The sequence below is a fragment of the Corvus brachyrhynchos genome, unplaced genomic scaffold, assembly GCF_000691975.1.
Source record: "Corvus brachyrhynchos isolate BGI_N302 unplaced genomic scaffold, ASM69197v1 scaffold100, whole genome shotgun sequence".
In the NCBI taxonomy this organism is placed as follows: Eukaryota; Metazoa; Chordata; class Aves; order Passeriformes; family Corvidae; genus Corvus; species Corvus brachyrhynchos.
In genome coordinates, this window is record NW_008236230.1 from 684,539 (window position 1) to 692,897 (window position 8,359).

General features: G+C 37.5%; 1 long non-coding RNA gene across 1 annotated transcript in view; it reads left to right on the plus strand.

Annotated features, from left to right (window-relative positions):
* Nucleotides 1-8,084, plus strand: part of LOC108449787 — a 34,855-nt gene extending 26,771 nt beyond the window's left edge. Inside the window, exon 3 of the long non-coding RNA XR_001866075.1 lies at nucleotides 4,009-8,084. This is a non-coding gene — a long non-coding RNA (uncharacterized LOC108449787). The remainder of the gene's footprint in view (nucleotides 1-4,008) is intronic.
* The last annotated feature ends 275 nt before the right edge of the window (nucleotides 8,085-8,359 follow it).

Consider the following 8,359-nt stretch of genomic DNA (forward strand, 5'->3'; position numbering starts at 1 on the left):
ATGCTATGTTTCTGGCCAAAAAGTCTTAACAAAGAACCCGCTGAAAAAACATACATCAAATTATTCTGACAAGTCCAGTAGACCTTCAAGGTTTACAGAATATACAACTCATTGCATTTAAGCTGTCAGATACAAAAATAACATCAATACCATGTAATTCAGGTGACCAATCATGCAGCCAAAGTATCTTAGCATTTCACAGGATGACAACAGGGACAAATCAGATAATGATTCATGGGCTAAAATGTGTTTTATCTTTACAGTTAAAGCAGCACAATGGGAAAAAAAAAAAAAACACCAAAACATAAAATAGATAAAATAACCCTCCACAAAAATCCCCCCAGAAAAAAAAATTGCAGGAGAAACATTCTAAACATTCTTGAACCAGCTTTAACTATGACTTTTGTGGCTGCTCCTGTGTCAGAAAACAATGCTAGTGGTTCTTCAAATGATTTGTGTTCAGGTAAAATACCTCCATCAGTAAAATTCTCACTGACCTCAGCCTATCATCCCTAGTTACAGGGACATCAGAACTACCCATGCCCAAAAGAGATTTCTGTATCAACTCCAGGTTCTTTCTGTATCAACTCCAGGTTCTTTACACTGTACCCTGCATTCAGCGCCTCCAGAACTGGACTTAGAGGATATTAAGCTGGAGGAATTTCATTTCCAACTCATTCTGAAGATCCCTGTAATTCTATTAGATGCTCTACAGCAGTCCACCTCACCCAGCAGCTCAATAAGAGAGAATTTTTTAAAAAAAACGGTAAACTGTGCAGGTTTTTACTTGTCCTACTTGCTGAGTAGTAATGCAGTTATCCAGGGAGGTTCTCTCTGCACCCTCAAGTTTTGGAACTCCTGTGCAGTCACATCAAAGTAGCAGCCTTGCCACAGCAGCTCCTCTGCTCACACATGGACTAAAGGGCTCACAGCTATTACAGTAACATTTACTGTCCTCACAGCCATTACATACCCTGGAGCCAAGCAAGCAGACCAGATGAAATATCTCCTTTCTGTAATCACATGAACTTATGTGCCCTCAAATTCCCAAAAAAAAAAAAAAAAAAAAGGCTAAAAACACAACTCAAAATTCATCACCACCACCATAACTGTTCAAAACTAAACTCTCACTCCAAAAATTCTCACCATAACTTCTGCTGGTTAAATCCCATGAGGGTAATCAATATTTCTTACTCGCTTTTAACATGCTAGTCTTAAATTTCATGAGCTAACACATGTGAGTTTGAACTACGGATAGAAATAACTAGGGCAGAGAAGGTAAGTAATTCCATGTATTTGCAATAGCAATGTTCTGGGAGTTTCACCGTCTGAAAGAGAGTTGGTGTACAAACAGAACATAATAAATACAGAGATCTCTTGAAGATCACTATATAAGAAAGTCCCTAATAAATGGTAGACAAACCCTGGGCTCTCAGTAATATGCCTGCTCTGAATCTCAAATCCATTTTGGTTACACGATATCAAAAATTATTCTTTTCTTGAGCAGGCCTAACAATATCAGTAAAATTACATGGATTTTTTTTCCATATGAGACCTTCAAAAAATGTGTGAAGCATTTCAATTTTTATTCTATAAAACTGTCTCAAGTATTTGAAACAAAAAGTTTCATTTCCGTGCTAAATGTTTTAAATGAAGAAAAGGTTAGCAATATTTTCACTTTACCAGAGCTATCCTGTCTGTTCCAAGACCATAGCATATTGGAAAATGGACTATTTAGCAACTGATCTACATTCATTCTTAATTAAAATTTAAGTGAAAATAATCAGTGAATATTTTAATGAGAAAAGAATATGGGTCATTTTTGAAATCTAGGTAACAAAAAAAACTTTCTCCCAAAAATAATGGGGAACAATGAGTTTGTCAATTAAATTTACCCATTAGTTGGGTTTTCTTTTTTCAAACAGCTTCAGTAGAAGTAAAATTACTCATCAGAAAATCTGAATATTATATTGCCAACATTTAACTGAACAAGCCTGTATTCTGTTAATTTCCCCAATCATCTGAAATGACCTCATATTTCAGTTGACAGAAAAAAATGTTTGTTCTTAAGGTTCCATAAAATGTTTGGGCAATTTGTGTTTCTACACTGCTCGCTGAAAATTTCACCAAACTCTTTGCACTGCAGAAATCAGCAAACTAACATTTTCAAGTCCCAGAATACTGAAGCTTTACAGGGGCAGTGCTCACTCCTGCATGGGAAATGGGAGTCCTCAGAAGCAGCCATTAATATTTGTAGGCAACAGGTTCAAAATTATTGGTATAAAGGGAATATTCCATGTCAGTTACTTTTCAAAGCCAAAACCTGCTATAATTTACCTGGGCAACACCCCTGCAATACACACACAATCAGTGAATGACACAGCCTGTTTGGGGCAGAGCCTCTGCTCCTGCTGCTCAAGACCATTGCAGGAAAAATGGGGCTCATCTGGAGATTTCCCTGTTCTTCACCTTAGGTCCCCTGACTGCCAGAACTGCAGAGATGAAGGAAAAAAGAACACGGGGTTCTCCAGTGTTATGGCTCAGGATTCTGAGAAAAGGTGCCTTACTACTAAAGACAAGGTGTTCACATCATTTGCACCATTACTTAATTTGGCCCAGGTACTTGTTTTCATCACTATTGGGTCAAATTGGACCCCACATCAGAAATATTTGATTGCTCTTTGATGATCCTCCTTTTAAAAGGGCATTGTAAAAATTGGCAGCAATTATTTTCATCTCATAACTATGAATGATTCTTTTAACAGATTCATAACAAAATTTAACACAGAACATATTCCAAAGCATAACTCATATCAAAAGTGCTCAGTAGCAAATGAGCATACTGTCTCACTAAGCCTGACTTTCCTTTGCTAAGAAACACAGCACTGTAAACTTCTCTACAAAATACTCCTTCTGAGAGCCTTCTAACAAAAAGGTCCACATGAAATTATTCTTCAGAACTAAAATTTAACAGGGATCAACAGTATTATCCCCACTGTTGTTTTTTAGCAGTATCAAAAAAATAAAAAAATCAACCCCACATCTTGAAGAAACACAGTTAATAGGAAAAAAAGTTTCATGATCTTGGAAGAACAATATTTCTGCAGACATAATTAGATGCCAAATTCACAGTACACAGACATTAATAATATTCATAGCTATATAAAAGTGTGACACCCCTTGGAAATCAACAAGATTTTGGCTTATGCACAAAGTCAGACCTCTAAATACTTGTAACCAGTCTGATTTACTCATTTACACCAGTGAAAGATCTGAAATAAGTAATATTATAAAATTTGGAAGCACAGATAAGTTTATCTGGAGTATCACAAGTTCAGGTACTTGTTTTACATTCTTAATTCAACCCTGCTTCAACCCTGAAGTCATGAATGCATCAGACTTAATTATTTTAAGAGATAGTTAAAATGTTGATAACGCCTTGGTTACAGAGGATTACCAAAACCATGAACTTTGAAGAGTGCCCCAAAAGCTAGAGGGAAATGAAAATAATTGATTTCAATCACAAATTTATAATTGGTACTGTTACTTACAGACTGTGGCTGCTGGTACAGTTGGGCTACTACACACCTAAGTGAGATGGCATCCTCTCCCTTCCTAATGAAATATGCTGCCCCGTGTCTGTGACTAAACTGCAGGTCCTCTCCCTTTTTTCACCGTGGTCTGGATCCAAAGTATGCATCCTTAGCATACTTTAACTGGCCCTCAAGTGTGAGGCATCCTTGCATGGGTTTCCCTTAGAAAATAGCCCAAGTGGTAGCTGAAGACAGATTATTGCAAGCTGTGGTAAATATGCTGGCCTGCATAATCTATGTATCTATCAAGATTAAAGCCCCAACAATAACTGTCTCTGCTGCAAAGTTTAGACAACTTTTTCTGTAAGTAACTGAATAAAACTAATGGGGTCTGGATTCCTGTAAACTTGTTGAATCACCTAATGGAACCCAGAAGAACACCATAGTGCATTTGTGATGCCTTTCTCTTTTGCAGATTCCCAAGAGTCCAATATGTGAGCTCAGCTTGCAGTCACTTTGTCAGCACAGCTGCCAGCATCAACTCCCTCTTCTTCCATACAGTCCTGAAGCCCATGGACCCTTCATTCCTTCAGAACTGCTACTCTTCTGAAAACTTTAGCTGAAGATTTCCAAGAATTTGGATGTCATGAGGGTGGCCAAGAAGAAGGATAAACATAGGCAGAGACAGACACAATGACCACCTCAACTTCCTCCCTAGGAAACCAAGCTAAAAGAGAAAACACATTTTCAGAATTATGCGCTGAGCTTCTTTCTGTCAAGTGGGTGGCTCTTAGTTTTAATGTAGAACACTAACTGAATTAAACCTGCTTTGATTAAATACAGCTAATTTTGAAACCTGTGTTGGAGCACTGCAGTGCTGAGTGCAGAGTTTTTAAGACGCTGACAAGAACGTACTGAATTTTTTTTCCAATCTATTTCAATTACACTTTTATAATGGCAGAATAATGGCAAGATTAGTCTGTTTTATCATGATTAAATCTTGATTAACATATTAAATAACCATTGTACACTAATTAACTCTATTAAATACAATGTCCAATACATTGTTCTACTTCTGTAGACTTCCAATGAAAAAGTAACTATCATTAGTATGGTTATTTCTTATACAGTGTTTTTAGGATCTAACACAGAGTTTCACTATGGACTAAATACCTAAAGGTATGATTTTGATAAGCTGTTTGGGAAGACTTTATTTTGAAAGAAATTTCCAGATAAGTTACAATATGAACAGGGAAAAATACATTATTTAAGAGAGCATTTCCAAACATGCCCTATGCAATCTGAACACTGAGGATATAAAATTTAAATCTATACTCTTGTAAGGACAGCATGAAGTTGAATTTTAGATAACTTTCCAGTTCAATTATGTGAAGTGGCATTACAGTATTTTACAGGATGCACAAATGAAAAGCCATTACCAAGGATTTGTCATTATTTCACAACTGTGAACAACTCTAGGCAAGGCTTTTAACCAGCAGTTAAAAACTCCCTTGTGTCTACATCTTGCAGTAACTTTTTTATTCCACTGGAAATACTTTAAACATCTAGTTTCCTCTGTCAAGAGCACTCACAGGAACTCAGACATCTGCAGTCTGATTTCCTTGTATAACAAACATCCTCTCAAAATACAAAATGAGAGCAGCCGTCACTGTAAGCCAACACATTTATGCCAGGTTTTCAGCCAACTCTTAAATACAGTTCGGGGGTTTTGTGCACAAAAACATATGGAATGAACTGACATGAATAAAAAATAGATTTTTAAAATCTGCCTATCCGCTTCATGAGACATTTCAAATGTGCAATGGGTGATGATGCAAAGTGCTCAGACTCAGACTTGTCTAACTCCAGGCACTGAGCTGAGGCACCTCCACTTTCTTAAAGGTCACTGAAGGGACTCATGCACCTCCACACACCAGTTTAGAGACTATGTGTAAAAACAAAACAGTAGTCCCTGCTGTGATAGAAATGAGCAATAGTTGCATATGTTGCTTCCAATAAAAGGCACAACTGTACTTCAAGAAGCATAAATGCACAGCTGGGATTTGTCCACCCCAGTACTGTGTCTTTTCCTGCTTCTCTTGGTTCAAATCCTGTAACGTAACAAAAAATACATTGTAAGACAGCAAGTAGACTTCAGCTTGGTGCTATGTAGCACCTTTCCAGATAAGTGCATCCACACAAGAGAAACTTAATGATGAGCAGAAGCCAACACTGTGCCAGGAAGCTGTAAGGTTCCAGCTCTTAGGCACCAGGAGCCAGGAGCTGGGGGTGATAACACAGCTGGCAAGGGAGGGTTTCACCAGGCAGGTGGCACATGCCATTGCTCTCAAGTAAAGCAAGGGCCATGGATGGTGGCCAGGTTCAAAGTGGAGATCAAGAGGCAATTTTGAGGTGATGAGGCAGGTCTGAGGTCAAGCTAGGAAGTCAGATCAAGTCCTGTGGGGTAGCCAGGACAAGACAAAGCCCTGTGGTCTCTGGGAAAGGTCCATGGTGACAAGTCAAGTCCAACGTCAAACCAAGGAATCAGTCCATGTGCCTCAGTTCAGATCAACAGGGCCCTTGGCCAGGCACAGACATAGCTGTGGCTGAGCTGGGGAAAGACACAGTAATAGCTCAGGCAGATGCTGAAGATCCAGGGATGGTTTTAAACAGAACTGCAGAGCCCACAGGTAGAGGATATGGTGTGAAAACCCAAATGCCAGTGTTTCACATGTTGCGAGGACAGCATTTTGTCTCTCCCCAGAAATGATGCACCAGACATCATCTGCCCATCACTTCTCCATCTGCCCAGAGTCCTGAGCACAAGAGAGACAGAGGTGCCAACAGCAGGCAGGTCACCCATGCCTTATAGCAGAGGATTGCCCTCAAGAACAGTCCTGCACCCCCAAAAGTCCCAACCAGCACTAACACAGCTCTGTCTTATCAACTGGGTGCATCCAAGGGGAGGGTCTCCCCCTTGTCACACCATCACACAGACCTGTGCTCACCCTGAGACCAGATGCCTCCACACCTTTTCCTAATCCAGGAAAAACTGTTGCACACATTGGGACTCCAGGACACTGAGAGGTCTGCCCATGTAGGATGCAATTATGTTGAATATTTTCATATAGCTCGACAGAAATGTAAATATCAGCAACAAATATCTTTGTCAGATTTCTAAAGAATGAACAATTCTTTGTATGTACTCATTCACGATTGTTTCTGAACATGATCTCTGCCTTCAGGCTGTAGGACAATGCCTTTTTAGTGGTCTCCATCAAACTTTGTTTGAAATTATGTTAGTAATTGGCAGAATTTTTTAATCAGATCACCAAATGACAACATTAATGCACAGGATATACAGTCATTGGCTTTTACTTTGAATTTCTTTTATTGTCTAGAGTAAAAGAATCAGCAAGAAGAGGAACTGGTTACTACAAAAGCATGATAACTACTTCAATCCCTTGCTAGAAACATACAGTAATTAATCAATTAATGCAGATCACATACATCAAGGAAAAGATACAGTATATAGGATGAAGTCAGCATAATCCTTTTGTGTAGTTTTATGAATGATCTTGTAACTCACTCAAGTTACTTCAGATTTACAGGAATATATAAGCAGACAGTAGAATCAGAACTAAATGAAAGAGCTGGTTCAAATTAATAACATTTTAAAAAAAAAGAAGTAATGGTTTCTGGTGGACTTAAGAGATTTTGATTTTCACCGTGAAATAAAAATGCAACATGACTTTCCACAGTCAGAGTTGAATCAGAAAAGCAAACTTATTCAGCAAGAGCCCTTAAAAATTAATTATGTATTCATGCTCATGTAGCTTTAGCACGTGTTTACAATTAACCATTACCTTGAGTGCATTCAGGAATAAGAAACAAATTCTTCTGAATTTAAGAATAAGTTAAAATGGTCACAAAAACGTTTGATCTCTTAACACTCTTTTTTAAATTGAGCTGTATCATAAAGGACATTTTGGACTAATTAACTTAACTACTTAACTACTGCTTCTGAAAGGGAAGTACTTTCAGACCCTCTGATGAACCATTTCATGTATTACCATTCCTTGCCATCATTTGCATTTCCAGTACCCAAGTCTTTGTTATTTCTTCATCAGAATGTTTGTGCATTTATGTATATATGCACATTATACAAAAAAATTTATTGTTGTCTGCAGCTGTATAAAGTTTAAGAAAAATTAGCTCAGCTCAAAAGTCTTTTTTTAATTCTCTCATTCTTTATAGATACTTATTAATGTTTCAACTCACAATCTGGAAGAAAAAGAAGCCAAAAAAAGCCATATATTGAACTTAATTTTAAAAGGAAGTTATTCATGGGAAATTTGAGGGAATAAACCCCCTTTTGATAACAGCTTATGTTTTATATTAAAGTGTGTGTTCACCAGATAAGCTCCCCTATCCACAGGTTTAACTGTAAGTCCATGAAAATAGATTATTTGATTCCTTGAAAACAATTCAACTGAATCAATTTCTAGTTATCTTTGGTCATGTTCTTTAAATTAAAAGAAACAAAAATTTTATTATTCTATAACTGGCTTTTCATCTGAAGAAAGTATCATGCATTTATAATTTTGAACACTGCTTAACTTCATATTTTTATCTGAAGACTTTCCCTGATGTTGTGTGCAGTTGTGTGGCATTGATTTCAGAATAAGCTTCTGAGTCAAGGTGTGATCAGTTATATAGACAGGCTCACTGCACTTTCTTATATCTGAAATATCCCTGGAGGCTTTTACAATTTCTCAATGTCATAGATTTTAATCTTTATGGAGTGAAATCCAAAATTATCAAAC